The sequence below is a fragment of the Pongo pygmaeus genome, chromosome 1 (assembly GCF_028885625.2).
Source record: "Pongo pygmaeus isolate AG05252 chromosome 1, NHGRI_mPonPyg2-v2.0_pri, whole genome shotgun sequence".
Lineage (NCBI taxonomy): Eukaryota > Metazoa > Chordata > Mammalia > Primates > Hominidae > Pongo > Pongo pygmaeus.
This window is the reverse complement of record NC_072373.2, coordinates 207,796,235-207,812,600: the sequence shown is the minus strand read 5'-3', so window position 1 is coordinate 207,812,600 and position 16,366 is coordinate 207,796,235.

Below are 16,366 nucleotides of genomic sequence, written 5' to 3'. Positions count from 1 at the left end.
ACATTGTATGGCTGGCAAAAGAGGCTCACAGAGGGGAAATGACTTACCAAGGTCACATAGCAAGTTTACTGACAATTGATCTGGGACCCAGGTCTTTTTCATTGCATTTGGCTGTTTGGTTAATCTGTGTGGCTCAGAGCTGGCAGCCCGCTTCTTGGACACAGACTGCGTGTTGACAATGTACCACATACCGTCTCCCTGGTCTCCACAATCCCAGGAGGCAGCTTCTATTCTGTCTCCATTTCACATCCGAGGAAACTGATGCTCCGGAAAGGGAAGTCCCCAGGAAGTGGCAGGAGTGGGATTGGACCCAGGAGTCCTGTCATTCCCCAGACACTGACGAGACTCCTCAGTTGCTGTGAGGATTAAATGGAATGTGCTCGTGAAGCAAGCAGCCCAGAGAGAGCCTGGCACTAGTAAGGGCTCCATAAAGTTCGGCTTCCTACGATGACTTGGGTTTCTTTGTTTGTTTGTTTGTTTGTTTTTGAGACAAGGTCTCACTAACACTACCTAACACTAATCAGTCTATGGGCAAGGACTGTGTCTTATTCAGGTCTATGTCCCCAGACCTAGCACTCCTGGGTTCTGCAGTCCTTGCCCCCAGGACACCACCCCCTCCCTGAGAACTCCTCCCTTGCTCCTAGCCCAGTTCTGAAGGCAGCCATTTTTCACTGCAGAGACCAGCCCTGCCCGTCTCGAATTTAACTAGACGGGAACCCACAGCGTGTCATACAGCACAGTGGCCCCAGGATGGCAGTAGATGCCCATGTGTAAGATCTCTGGCCTAGCCTGAGCCTCCTTTAAAGGGTAATTTACTTGCATGTGTCTCTTCTTCCTCCAGGCCCTTGTCCAGGGGCTTTCCATCCATGAACCAAGATATTCCCCACAATATCCCCATAGGGAGGAATTATTCACCATCATTTACACACGAAAGATCACGTTCATCCTTTGCCCTTCATGGCCGCCTCCTACTTTTTGGGGAAAAACCAAAAACCTTACCTGCGTAGTCTAAACCTATCCAGTAGATGTCCCTATGAGTCAGGCTGCAAGAGTTCAAATTCCAGCTTCCTCACTATTACCGGTGTGACTTTGGTTGGATTTCTTGGCTTCTCTTGGACCTCAATGTGCTCATCCATAAAATGGGGTAATGAAGTAGAACCCTCCTCCTTGCAGGGAGGAGTGAGGATTGCATGAAATAATACACCTAAAATGTACAATCCAGTAGCTGGCACGCAGCAAGTGCTCAGCAAATGTTAGTCACTCTTATTACCATGAGTCTCCTTGGCCTCTCCTCCTGGGAGAAACTAATTGTCCTCACCCTCTGCGTCGGGACCTTTAAGAAAGAAGAATGTGGGCCGGGCATGATGGCTCATGCCTATAATCCCAGCACTTTGGGAGGCCAAGGCAGGCAGATCACTGGAGGTCAGGAGTTTGAGACCAGCCTGGCCAATATAGCGAAACCCCATCTCTACTAAAAATACAAAAATTAGCCAGGCGTGGTGGTGGGCACCTGTAGTTCCAGCTACTTGGGAGGCTAAGGCTGGAAAATCGCGAACCCAGAAGGCAGAGGTTGCAGTGAACCGAGATCATGTCATTGCCCTCCAGCCTGGGTGACAGCAAGACTCTATTGAAAGAGAGAGAAAGAGAGAGAGAGAAAAAAAAGGAAGAAAGGAAGCAAGGAAGGAAGGAAGGAAGAAGAATGTGGGCCAGGCACAGTGGCTCAAGCCTGTAATCCCAGCACTTTGGGAACCAGAGGTGGGCAGATCTCTTGAGGTCAGGAGTTCGAGACCAGCCTGGCCAGCATGGCGAAACCCCATCTCTACTAAAAATACAAAAATTAGCCAGGCATGGTGGCGGGTGCCTGTAGTCCCAGCTACTTGGGAGGCTGAGGCACAAGAATCCCTTAAACTCGAGAGGCAGAAGTTGCAGCGAGCCGCGATCACACCACTTCACTCCAGCCTGGGTGACAGAGCAAGAGAAAGAAAGAAAGAAAGAGGGAAGGAGAGAAAGAAAAGAAAAAAAGAAGGAAAGGAAGGAAGGAAGGGAAGAAAGAAAGAGAAAGAAAGAGAAAGGAAAGAAGAGGCTGAAAAGATATCAAATCAAAGGGCAAATTAAACTTTAAAAAGGGCCAGATGTGGTAGCTCATGCCTGTAATCCCAGCACTTTGGGGGGCTGAGGTGGATGGGATCACGAGGTCAGGAGATGGAGACCATCCTGGCTAACACAGTGAAACCCCATCTCTACTAAAAAATATAAAAAATTAGCCAGGTGTAGTGGCACACGGCTGTAATCGAGCTACTCAGGAGGCTGAGGCAGGAGAATCGCTTGAACCCAGGAGGCAGAGGTTGCAGTGAGCCAAGATTGCGCCACCGTACTCCAGCCTGGGTGACAGAGACATACTCCATCTCATAAAAAAAAAAAAAGAAAAGAAAAAACCAACTTTACAAAGGAAAATGTTCCTCCTAAAGGATATATGAAGGTACTTAGCATTTTCAGCGGTCAGGCTTTGATTGATTCATTGACTCATCCATTCACTCACTTACCCACTGAGTCATGCAACAGACGTTTACTGAACATCTGCCATTCCCTGGGTCTTACACTTGGGTGTGGGGCAAAGCAGATATAGTAACAGATATTCATTGTCAGTGCATTTTTATTGAGCACCTACTCAGCGCTAGGCACTGTTCTCGGTGCTTCAGATATATCAGTGAACAACACAAAGGTCCCTGACCTGGTAGAGCCCACCTTCTAGCAGGGGCAACAGGATAAATAAGTTAAATGCTGCATTACAAAGTGATACATGGCCAGGCACAGTGGCTCAGACCTGTAATCTCAGTACTTTGACAGGCTGAAGCAGGTGGATCACTCGAGGCCAGGAGCTCGAGACCAGCCTAGGCAACATAGGGGAGACTCTGTCTCTATACAACATTTTTTTAAAAAAACAAAATTGGGCGGGCGCCTGTAGTCCCAGCTACTTGGGAGGCTGAGGCAGGAGAATGGCGTGAACCCAGGAGGTGGAGCTTGCAGTGAGCCGAGATTGCACCACTGCACTCCAGCCTGGGCGACAGAGCCAGACTCCGTCTCAAAAAAAAAAAATACAAAATTGGCTGGGTGCGGTGGCTTATGCCTGTAATCCCAGCACTTTGGGAGGCCGAGGCGGGCGGATCACGAGGTCAGGAGATCAAGACCATCCTGGCTAACACAGTGAAACCCCATCTCTACTAAAAAAATACAAAAAATTACCTGGGCATGGTGGCAGGGGCCTGTAGTCCCGGCTACTCGGGAGGCTGAGGCAGGAGAATGGCGTGAACCCCGGAGGCGGAGCTTGCAGTGAGCCGAGATCGCGCCACTGCACTCCAGCCTGGATGACAGAGGGAGACTCCGTCTCAAAAAAACAAACAAACAAAACAAAATTAGCCAGGCATGGTGGCGCATGCCTGTAGTCCCAGCTACTCAAGGAAGCTAATGAGTGAGGATCACTTGAGCCTGGGAGGTCGAGGCTGCAGTGAACCATGAGCATGCCACTGCAATCTAGCCAGGGTGGCAGAAGAAACCCTGTTTCCAAAAATAAAAATAAATAAAAAATAAAACAATATATGTCATGGTAAAATAAATAGAGCTGGGTAAGAGGGGTAGATTACAGTATTAAATTGGGAGGTCAGAATGGGCCTCATTGAGAAAGAAGCATTTAGCAAATCACCTAAGGGAAGTAAGAGAGTTAGCTATATGGACAACAGAGGAATAGTGTTCACAGTAGAGGGAACAGCCAGTGCTCAGGCCTTAGGGTGGAATGTGCCTGGTGTGTTAAAAGAATAGCAAGGAAGCCAGTGGCTGGAGCAGACTAAGCAAAGGGCAAAGTAGTAGGTGAGGTAGGGAAGTAAGAGGTCAGGATGGTCACATAGAACCTTCTAGGCCACAGGAAGGACTTTGGCTCCCCTCTGAGTGAGGTGGGAGTCTTTGCAGAGTTTGAAAGCAGAGGAGTAGCATGATCTGATTCACATTTTTTTTTAAGGCAGGGTCTTACTCTGTTGCCCAGGCTGGAGTGTAGTGGTATGATCATAGCTCACTGCAGCCTCAAACACCTGGGTTCAAGGGCTCCTCCCACCTCAGCCTCCCAAAACGCTGGGATTACAGGCACCCGGCCATGACTCATATTTTTATTTATTTTGTTTCCTTTTTTTTTTTTTTTTTTTTTGAGACAGGGTCTTGCTTTGTCACCGAGGCAATGGCGCAATCACAGCTCACTGCAACTTCAACCTCCTGGGCTCAAGTGATCCTCCCACCTCAGTCTTCTGGGCAGCTGAGACTACTGGTGTGCACCACTTTGCCTGGCTAATTTTTTGATTATTTGTAGAGATGGAATCTTGCTATGTTGACCAGTCTGGTCTCAAACTCCTGGGCTCAAGCCATTGTCCCACCTTGGCCTTCCAAAGTGCTGAGATTACAGGCATGAGCCACCACGCCCAGCTGACTCTTTTTGTTTGTTTATTTATTTATTTATTTATTTATTTATTTATTTAGAGATAGAGTCTTGCTCTGTTGCCCAGGCTGGAGTGCAGTGGTGCAATCTCTGCTCACTGCAACCTCCGCCTCCAGGTTCAAGCGGTTCTCCTGCCTCAGCCTCCCAAGTGGACGGGATTACAGGCACGCACCACCACAACTTGCCAATTTTTGTATTTTTAGTAGAGGTGGGGTTTCACCATGTTGGCCAGGCTGGTCTCAAGCTCCTGACCTCGGGTGATCCACCCGCTTCAGCCTCCCAAAGTGCTGGGATTATAGGCATGAGCCACCATGCCCAGCTGACTTATTTTTAAAAGAGCACTGTGGTTCAAGGCCACCCTGGGCAGCATAGTGAGACCTCGTTCTCTGCAAAAACTACAAAAATTATCCAGGTGTGGTGGCACGTGCCTGTCTCAAAAAGATTTTTAAATTATTAAAATGAAATAAAGGTGCACTCTGGCTTCAGTGCTGCTAACTGACTAGAGGGCAGAAGTGGGAGTGGGGAGGCCAGTTGTGATTGCCACTCTTGTTCAGGCGAGGTATGGTGGTGGCTTGGACCTCAGCAGGGACAGTGGGAAAGTGTCAGATTCTGGATATACAGTTGTCCCTCTGTCTCCATGGGGATTGGCTTCAGGATCCCTCCACAGATGCTTAAGCCCTGATGTAAAATGACATAATATTTGCATATCACTGACACACATCCTCCTGTATACTTTAAATCATCTCTAGATTACTTATAACACCTAACACAATGTAAATGCTATATACTTAGTTGTTATATTGTATTGTTTAGGGAATAACGACGAGAAAAAAAAAAAGTCTGGGCCAGGCACGCGGTAGCTCATGCCTGTAATCTCAGGACTTTGGGAGGCTGAGGCAGGTGGAGGTCAGGAGTTCGAGACCAGCCCGGCCAACATGGCAAAACCCCATCTTTACTAAAAATACAAAAATTAGCTAGGTGTGGTGGCAGGCGCTTATAAGCCCAGCTACTCAGGAGACTGAGGCAGAAGAATCGCTTGAACCTGGGAGGCAGAGGTTGCAGTGAGCTAAGATCAGGCCATGGCACTTCAGCCTGGATGATAGAGCAAGACTCCATCTCAAAAAAAAAAAAGAAAAGAAAAGAAAATCACTGGCATTTAGATCATATGTAAAGCCATCACCAAGGCAGTGAGATGGAGAAAAGAAGGGATCTGAGGACAGAGCTCTAAGGTGCAAGAGATGTGGGCATTGAGTGAAGGCAAATACCACAAAGTCATTAAGTGTGGGCTCAGAAAAGCCTTTACTGGAGAAACGCACAAACAGAGGGTGGAAGCCGAATGAGGCACTGAGTTGTTCAACCGCTCATCATTGTTTGGAGAGAGGTGCAGGGAACCAGGGCACAGCGGGAAACACCATGTGTGCTCCAGAAGGGGAACCCCACCTTGCTAGCTACTCTACTTTTTGTATAGGCAATTGTGAGGTTAGTCTTGTAAGTAAAGAAAAACAGGTCCAAGCTTAGACTCTAGGGGAATTGCTTACAGTGCTGAGGACACCTGGAGCCCCTGTGGGATGTAGAGGCCAGGTAGAGTCATTTCTGCTTTTGGGAAAGGCGCCCTCTCTGGAATCCATCTGCTATCTGTTTGCTAGGAACCAGGAGTGAGCCTCCATGGGCTTCCTATACAGTGCAACTTGGTTTTCCAAGGTTCATCCCCTTACCTACAGGCTCGTCAAACATGGGGCTCATCAAACATAAGCATGCCCAACAGGAGTAGAAATCAACTGGGCTTGTAATGGGATTTCCAGTGATTGTTGGCAATGCTGGAGGAGACACTGCGGAAGGAGGGAGGCCTGGAGTCATAGTACAAACCCACCGTGGAGGCCTGAGGCACCTGGAGATGGAGACCATGTGAAGTCTGAGGAAAGAGCCCAAGGCTCAGACAGAGGAGTAGCCTGGAGCCATGAGGCATGTTCCCGTGGTTGCTTTGGGCTTCTGGACTTAGCCAAAGGTATTCATCCAGAAACAGCAGAGGATATTGTCCAGTGAAGCTAGCTACTCTCCTGGCTGGCCAAAAAGAGTGCAAAGCTGTGTGGTTATCCAGCATGACTTGAGTTCATGATAACCTCGCCAGTGAGAACCTTGGCTGTCCCTGTGGCAATTGCCTTCAGGATATCTGAGCCCGTGTGGATTGTAGATTCTACCTACTATAGGGGGGAAATCTGCATAAAATGGTGAAATCTATGTACTGAATACCCAGGAATGTCTTGTCAAAAGCACCAGAGGCTAGGACTGGGAACATTGCTGTGCCCACAGGTCTTGGGTTATCATGAGGGCTCATATGCAGGTGATATTCTTTCCAAACAGAAAGCAAGGAAGGACCTATATCCAGAGTACAAATCAAGTCCTGGGGGATACATAGGACTGCTCAACATTCTGCCAGTTCACCTCCACACCTTCCATGCAGGGGATGGGAACATGGTTGTGCCATTTGTAGCTGTGGCCTGATTTCTCCCAACTAAATTTCCCCTGTGAACCAAAAATATCTGAGACAGGTCTCAATCAATTTAGAAAGTTTATTTTGCCAAGGTTAAGGACACACCTATGACACAGCCTCAGGAGGTCCTGACAACATGTGCCCAACGTGGTCAGGGCACAGCTTGGTTTTTATACATTTTAGGGAGACATGAGATATTAATTGATTATGTAAGATGTATGTTGGTTCAGTCCAGAAAGGCAGGACAACTCGAAGCGGGGAGGGGGCTTCCAGGTCGTAGGTAGGTAAGAGACAAACGATTGCATTCTTTTGAGTTTCTGATTAGCTTTTCACTGAATATACAATTAACTCATGAGAGGAGCGTAGAGGTATAGTCACTTATGCCTTAGTCTGGCTTAGTTAAACAATAGGGCAAAGGAAGCAATCAGATATGCATTTGTCTCATGTGAGCAGAGGGATGACTTTGAGTTCTGTTTGTCCTTTATTCACAAGGAATTTCCTTGTGGGCAAATTGTGAGAGAGGTAGGCAGTTTTGTTTTTTGTTTATTTGTTTGAGACAGAGCCTCCCTCTGTTGCCCAGGCTGGAGTGCACTGGCATGATCTTGGCTCACTGCAACCTTCACCTACCAGGTTCAAGCAATTCTCACTGCCTCGGCCTCCCAGGTAGCTGGGATTACAGGCGCCTGCCACCACGTCCGGCTAATTTTTGTATTTTTAGTAGAGACGGGGTTTCACCATGTTGGCCAGGCTGGTCTCGAACTCCTGACCTCAGGTGATCTGCCTGCCTCAGCCTTCCAAAGGGCTGGGATTACAGGTGTGAGCCACCGTGCCGTGCCTGGCCATATGTAGCTTTTTAATCTTTGTGGGAATAGAATGAGAGGTGGGTTTGCCTAACAGTTCCCAGCTTGACTTTTTCCTTTGGCTTTGTGGTTTTGGGATCCCAAGATTTATTTTCCTTTCACACCCTAAAGCACAGCAGTTTGTGGCAATGGCCAGCTAGGAGCAATTCCGTTGCCATGGTCAGAGAGTGAGACACCAACAAGGTCTCCCATAGCTGGGTATGGAGGACAGGGGTAGTGGTGGTGATACATTCAATACTGTAGGTTTGTGGAATGGAGCCTGGACTAGGCAGCTGCTAGAGGCTGTTAAAGCTTTTTCTGTCTGAACCTGGAAGAGCAGGTGAAAGGTTATTTACTCTTCGACCCTGATCTGTTTCCTGATATCGCTTGCGTATGTTCTTGCTACATCAGCTGAGGCTTGTCATGTCCCCAGAATCAGCCAAATGATCTGTACTTTTTCTTAGAGCATTGACCTCACGAGAACCCAGCAGTCACTATTCTGCCCTCAAAGGCAATCCCTCGAGACTGAGGATGGTGGTTGCAGAGCAGAAAGAACCTGTTGCACAGGCATAGTGACCACAGCAATGTTCTCCATTTGCAGAGGAGATGGATGGTAGGAACACTGCCCTCCTCTAGGTAAAGGCAGTGTCAGAGTTGCCTGCCCAGGGTGTATGTCCATCAAGTGCCCTTCAAAAAAGGAAAAAAAGGCCAGTTGTGGTGGCTCACGCTTGTAATCCCAGCACCTTGGGAGGCTGAGGTGGGCAGATCACCTGAGGTCAGGAGGTCAAGACCAGCCTGGCCAAAATGATGAAACCCTGTCTGTACTTAAAAAATATATAAAAATTAGCCAGGTGTGATAGCAGGCGCCTGTAATCCCAGCAGGCACCTGTAATCGGGAGGCTGAGGCAAGAGAATTGCTTGAACCTGGGAGGCGGAGGTTGCCGTGAGCTGAGATCAGGCCATCGCACTCCAGCTTGGGGGACAAGAGTGAGACTTCGTCTGAAAACAAACAAACAAAAAAAAAGGAAAAAAAAAGACCCAAAGTCATGTCCACCCAGTTAGCCTCAACTAGAGCAATGTGAACTTACCAGCCAATGGTCAAAGTTAATGCACAAAAAAGAAGGGGCAGTTAGGGACAGAGATTCTGGGGTCCTGGCACATTGAGTAGACTCTTCCCCCTCCCATGTGCCGGCAAAGAATGATGAAGTAGTGGCTGATATAGCTGCTCCCATAACCAGCCATACTAAAGCTTGATTTTACCCGCCACCTGCAAGTGGAAAGGAGAATTCCATGTTGAAATGGAATTCAGGGCCCAAAGCTGTAAACAGCATTCTACTGTCAGGTTGTGTCATACCAGGAAAGTCTAACACATGACAAAGATAATCATCACAGTCTTAAGAGTTTGGATGCCATCGGCCAGGTGTGGTGGCTCATGCCTATAATCCCAGCACTTCGGGAGGCCGAGGTGGCTGGATCACGAGGTCAGGAGTTCGAGACCAGCCTGGCCAACATGGTAAAACCTCGTCTCTACTAAAAATACAAAAATTAGCCGGGCGTGGTGGTGCATGCCTGTAATCCCAGCTACTCAGGAGGCTGAGGCAGGAGAATCGCTTGAAACCAGAAGGCGGAGGTTGCAGTGAGCCAAGATCACACCACTGAACTCCAGCCTGGGCGTAAGAGTGAAAGTCCATCTCAAAAAAAAAAAAAAAAAAAAGAGTTTGGATGCTATCTGCTTGTTGGAAAAGAACAGCCACTTATATATCTGTAGCATACCCATGGTAATCAGAATCCATTGTAACCAACTATCAATTGTGAATTGGTCAGACAACAAGTTATTACACCTAGTTCACTTTGAGCCATAGGCCAATGTTGCTGGCAAGTAATACACTCTCCATGAGCACCAGTATCTTCTTCCTAGGTCAAATGAACCCTTATTGGGTCACCTCAGACCTCCATGGGGGTTTGGCTATTACAGTAGATCCAAGCACGGATCTAGTGCACCAAAGGGGATGTGACGCCCCATCATCTTGATCAGCTTTTTCATTCCAGATGCTCTCTTCAAGATGCAGTGCCTTATTGTGGCTTGTGTGTGTGTCACATGCAGATTGAGTTTGTGGTTGAATGGCTGTATTTATTTCCATGGCAGGGATTACCGTATAAATAACTGGGGTCTGTCATGTCCCCGGGGATCAGTCAATGATCTGTAAAGGAAACCTGAAAGAAGAGAGTTATGTAGATGGAGGCTCCCTGGGACCCAGCCAGCCCAAAACTTGCCTAAGGTGAGCCCACAGGACTTGCCCAAGGTGAGCCCACAGGAGGAAGCTGGGGGAGTAACCACTTCAACCTCCTCCTTCCCTCCAATCTTTTTCCAGAGATCCCCTGTTGGCCAAACCCAACTGGAAGCCACAGTGCAAGGGAACACAATGAGGTAATTCATACAGATTGGCCCACTGGCAGAAGAAGCAGGGGAGGGATGGAGAGTGGACCTGGAACAGCAAGAAGAAGAAAACTGACACACAAGAGAGGGGTGTGACTCAAAATAGGAAGGTGAAAGGAGTCCTCACTAAGAAGAAGTTATTCGAGCAAAGATCTGAAGGAGTGCAGTAACCCATCTGCTATGGCCTGAATGTGTCACCCAAAATTAGTGTGTTGGAAACTTAATCCCCAGTACAATAGTTATACAACACAGAAATATATAGCCTTCTGGGAGGTGGTTAGGTCATGAGGGCTCTGCCCTCAAGAATGGATTAATACCATCATGAAAGGGCTTGACAGAGGGAGTTTGTTCCCTTTTGCCCTTCCACTTTCTTCAGTGTGAAGACACAGCATTCCTTCCTTCCAGAGGACAGAGTTCAAGGTGCCATCTTGAAAGCAGACACTGGGCCCTCACTAGACATTGAATCTATGGTGCCTTGTTCTTGGACTTCCCAGCCTTCAGAACTGTGAGAAAAACATTTCTGTTCTTATGAATTACCCAGTCTGTCAAGGATTGCTTAAGTCCAGGAGTTTGAGGCCAGCCTGGGCAACATAGCAAGACCCCATCTCAAGAAAAAATATTACCCAATCTGATATTTTGCTATAGCAGCATAAAATGGACTACGTCAGAAACTGGTAGCAGAGGAGTGGAGTGTTGCTATAATAAACACCTAAAAACATAGAAGTGGCTTTGGAACTGGGTCATGGGTAGAGGCTGAAACAGATTTTTTGTTGTTTGTTTGGTTTTTTTTGTTTTTTTTTTTTTTTTTGAGATGGAGTCTCACTTTGTCACCCAGGCTGAAGTGCAATGGCACAATCTCGGCTCACTGCAACCTCAGCCTCCTGGGTTCAAGGGATTCTCTCACCTCAGCCTCCCAAGTAATCCCAAGATGGGATTATAGGCGCATGCCTGGCTATTTTTTTTTTTTTTTTTTTTTTTTTTTTTGTAGAGACAGGATTTTGCCGTGTTGCCCGAGCTGATCTTGGAACTCTTGGACTCAAGTGATACCCCCGCCTCAGCCTCACAAAGTGCTGGGATTACAGGCGTGAGCCATCACACTTGGCCTTTATTTACAGTTGACTCCAGATCTTTTCTTTTTTTCTTTTTTTTTTTTAGATGGAGTCTTGCTCTGTTGCCCAGGCTGGAGTGCAGTGGCACGATCTTGGCTCACTGCAACCTTCACCTCCCAGGTTCAAGCTATTCTCCTGCCTCAGCCTCCCAAGTAGCTGGGGTTACAGGCGCCCACCACCACTCCTGGCTAATTTTTGTATTTTTGGTAGAGACAGAGTTTCGCCATGTTGGCCAGGCTGGTCTCAAACTCCTGACCTCAAGTAATCCTCCTGCCTCAGCCTCCCAAAGTGCTGGGATTTCAGGTGTGAGCCACCGCGCCCAGCCTGAAACAGTTTTGAAGTGAATGCTGGGGAAAGCTGTATTGCCATGGATGAAACATTGAGGGGATTCTGATGAGGAATCAGAAGAGAAGAGCCCCAGGGAAAGACTCAGTCTTCTTAGAGATTGCCTAACTGGTGCTGATCAGAATGCTGGTAGACAGATGGACAGCAAAGGCCATTCTGATAAGATACCAGATGAAAATGAGGAGCAAGGTATTTGAAACTGAAGGAAAGTCCATTTGGCTGAATTGTATTCATGTCCTAGAACTTTACAGAAGGCAGAACTTAAGAGTGTGAAAGGAAAATAAATCTCAGAACTCCAAAATCACTAAGCCAAAGGGAAAAGTCAAGCTGAGAACTGCGATGGCAAACCTGCCTCCCATTCTATTCCTAAATAAGATAGCTACAAAGATTAAAAAGCTGCATACCTCCCTCACAATTTGCCCACAAGGAAATTCCCTGTAAATAAAGAACAGACAGAACTCAAAGTCATCCCTCTGCTCACATGAGACAAATGCATATCTGATTGCTTCCTTTACCCTATTGTTTCACTAAGCCAGACTAAGGCATAAGTGACTATTCCTTTACCTTCCTCTCATGAGTAAATTGTGTATTCAGTGAAAGTCTAATCAGAAACTCAAAAGAATACAATCATTTGTCTCTTACTTACTTATAACCTGGAAGCCCCTTACCCACTTTGAGTTGTCCTGCCTTTCCAGACTGAACCAACATACACGTTACATATACTGATTGATGTCTCATGTCTCCCTAAAATGTATAAACCCAAGCTGTGCCCTGACCACCTTGGGCACATGTCATCAGGACCTCCTGAGGCTGTGTTACAGGCATGTCCTTAACCTTGGCAAAATAAACTTTCTAAGTTGATTGAGACTTGTCTCAGATACTTTTTGGTTTACAAATTGGCAATCACGAAGGGATTCTGAATGGAGGTGGCCCTGACTTTTGACAAATCTCCTATTGGTGCTTTGTACCAGCTTAAGCTGTCTTTATGGCTCAACCCAATAGGACAATTTGCTGAGGCCTGGGAGCTCCCCTCCTTCCAGGGAATTCCTGATCTCCCAAAATTTCGTTGAGATCTAAAGTTTATTTTGCTGTACAACTCCTTTTCTGAAGTTTTACTTGCTTGCAACAAGGAAGGCAAGTTTTCTTGCTTCCTTGGCAATAGAAGGCAGGTAACTCTGGAGATTAAGCTCGCTTCCAATAGGGAAGCTGAGTTTGAGTTTCTTCCTGCTTCTAGGATGGTAGAGAGCAGTCTTCAGCCTGAGACTCATTTCTAGGAAACTAGCTGAATTGGGTTTTTTTTTTTTTTTTTTTTTTGGTCTTGGAAATTCTCCTTAATGACTAAGGGTTAAAATTGACAGCTAGGCATGGTGGCTCATGCCTGCAATCCCAGCACTGTGGGAGGCCAAGACAGGTAGATAGCTTGAGCTCAGGAGTTCAAGACCAGCCTGGACAACATGGCAAAACCCTGTCTCTACAAAAAGAAAATACAAAAAATTAGTCAGGCATGGTGGCACACACCTGTAGTTCCAGCTACTTAGGAGGCTGAGGTGGGAGGATCACCTGAGCCTGGGAAGTCAAGGCTGCAATCAGCCATGATCACACCACTGTACTCCAGCCTGGGTGATGGGAGTGAGACCCTGTCTCAAAAAGAAATAAAATAAAATTGACAACCAGCTGGTCTTAATTTCTCCTTACCATTAGAACACTCAGTGATCATGTTGGGTTTTTTGTTGTTGTTCCAGTCTTTATCCCATCAGATTTTACCAACTCTCCTTAACTTTGTCAAATCCAAATGAGAATTCCAAATTATGGGGAACAAGGCCTCTGAGTTGGCTAAAATTTCCTCACAGCCACAGAAAGAAAAAAAACACCGTATGTTTGGTTTCTGTGTTTGCTTCTCGTCTTACTTTTCTTCTACCCTATTCCTCCTTTCCCTTCACCATCGTTGGTACCAAGAAAAAATCTAGGGAAGGCTTCTAAAGACTCGAACCCCTCAAAGAACTCAAAACAAAAGCACCACTAACCCATTTTTGGAGTGTTCTGTTTTCTTCGTGGAGTTTCAAGAGTCATGGGCAGATTCTTCTTAGGTCTCAAGTTCTACTTTCCTGCATTGCATTACCTGACCTCTTTGGCTTTTGGGGGAGTACAAGAGATTACCTTGTACTGTGAGAGGATTTGATCTTGGCGTGTGTAATGGTGGACCAGAGCTACCAAGTTAGGGGCGACTGAGGACAGTTTACAGAAAGTGGTCTTAGCTGGTTTTTCTTTTTCTTTTTCTTTTTTTTCCTCCTAGGAAGTTGTTGTTTAGGATTCGGATTCTAATTCTAGTTCAGAGGTGCATTCTAAAGAGTCTTCATTGTCTTTCCTCTGGAAATTAATCTCAATTGGCTCATGTGAGCATGTGCATGAAGAACTGAACTGTGGTGTTTATAGAAAAATGAGAGACTGAGTTTCTTCAGCTCCAAAGAGAAAGGGCATTTTGCTCCTCCCAGCCAAAAGGCACCCCTGGGTCACTGGGGGCTGAGTGGGAGTGTCTGGGAGATTGACTCCCAGAAATGTGCCATGGCCCTACAGGAAACTCCTAACAAAATTAGTTTTAAAAGGCTAATCCAGGCTGGCCTCAGTGGCTCATGCCTGTAATCCCAGAACTTTGGAAGGCCGAGACAGGCAGATCACTTGAAGTCAGGAGTTCAAGACCAGCCTGACCAATATGGTGAAACCCCATCTCTACTAAAAATACAAAAATTAGCTGGACATGGCGGCACATGCCTGTAGTCCCAGGTACTCAGGAGGCTGAGGCAAGAGAATCGTTTGAACCCAGGAGGTGGAGGTTGCAGTGAGCCAAGATCACGCTACTGTACTCCAGCCTGGGTGACAGAGCAAGACTCCATCTCAAAAAAACAGAAAAACAAACAAAAAGGCTCATCCAGGAAGCAATGAGGAGCTGGTCACTCCATGCTTTGAGCCCTCCTGGAGGTGCTAGACCTCTGGAGAGAGAAACAGACACATAAAAGGGCAGAAATGTCTCAGTGGTGACACACTGTGGAATCCTGCTCACAACCAGCACACTTTGACCCACTCCACTAAACCCTAGGCCACTGCTCAGTTCCTCCTTTTAAGAAAAAAATATGCAACCAGGCACAGTGGCTCACGCCTGTAATCCCAGCACTTTGGAAGGCCGAGGCGGGCGGATTACCTGAGCTCAGGAGTTTGAGACCAGCCTGGGTAACATGCTGAAACCCCGTCTCTGCTAAAAATACAAAAAATTAGCCAGGTGTAGTGGCTATAGTCCCAGCTACTCAGGAGGCTGAGGCAGGAGAATTGCTTGAACCTGGGAGGCGGAGGTTGCCGTGAGCCGAGATTGCGTCACTGCACTCCAGCTTGGTCGACAGAGCAAGACTGCATCTCAAAAAAAGAAAAGAAAAGAAAAAATGTGGGAGACAAATCATTTAAGAATGAGGATAGACAAGGACGGGCACCCCATTTCGTTTTGTGGTGCCTCTACTTGCAAGTGGTTGTGTAAATGGAAAGGCATGCCCCATTTTCTCAAACTCCAGCTGGTTACACATTAGGTCTGTTCCCGTGCACATTTCAAACTGAGAGGCAAATTGCATCAAGGAAAATTTGGAGCCCGAAGGTCAGCCTACAACTATAAAGTTCCCAAGTTCGCTATCTCTCTTCTTTCTTTTCTGCTTGCCTTAAGTCTGCTGTAACTTTTCTACTGAGATAAAATCCACCGTTTGCATCCAACCACTTATTTTTGTTTTTGTTATTGTTTGCAAACTGGTGAGTTTGTGTTAATATCTCACGGCTAGAGTTCTGAAGTAAAAGCTATAGGATCTTTGTATGTGTGTGTTTACATATATGTACCCATATTTTCTTATATGGTTTTGGCCACAAGGTACCAAACTGCCTTAAAGTTAAAGGGTACTCAAAAAGTAAATAATAAGCCCAATTCCTTGAACTTGAAAAGTATTTGGGCTTATTATTTACTTATTTTACTTAAGTCATAAGACTTAAGTAAAATCTTTAATAAGCTAGCTTTAAAATTATTGGTAAAGCAGGCTGGGCACAGCGGCTCATGCCTGTAATCCCAGCACTTTGGGAGGCCAACTCTGGCAGATCATTTGAGGTCAGGAGTTCAAGACCAGCCTGGCCAACATGGTGAAACTCCATCTCTACTAAAAATACAAAAATTAGCCGGGCGTGGTGGCGCATGCCTGTAATCCCAGCTACCTGGGGAGGCTGAGGCAGGAGAATAGCTTAAACCCAGGGAACAGAGCTTGCAGTGAGCTGAGATCATGCCACTGCACTCCAGCCTGGGTGACAGAGCAAGACTCCATCTCAAATAAAATAAAATAAAATAAAATATTGTTGGTAAAGTAATATTAGAAATGTCTTAAGAATGTCAGGGCCGGGTGCGGTGGCTCACACCTGTAATCCTAGCACTTTGGGAGGCCGAGGCGGGCAGATCACGAGGTCAGGAGATCGAGACCATCCTGGCTAACATGGTGAAACCCTGTCTCTACTAAAAATACAAAAAATTAGCCGGGCACGGTGACGGGCGCCTGTAGTCCCAGTTACTCGGGAGGCTGAGGCAGGAGAATGGCATGAACCCGGGAGGCAGAGCTTGCAGCAGTGAGCCGAGATAGCGCCACTGCAGTC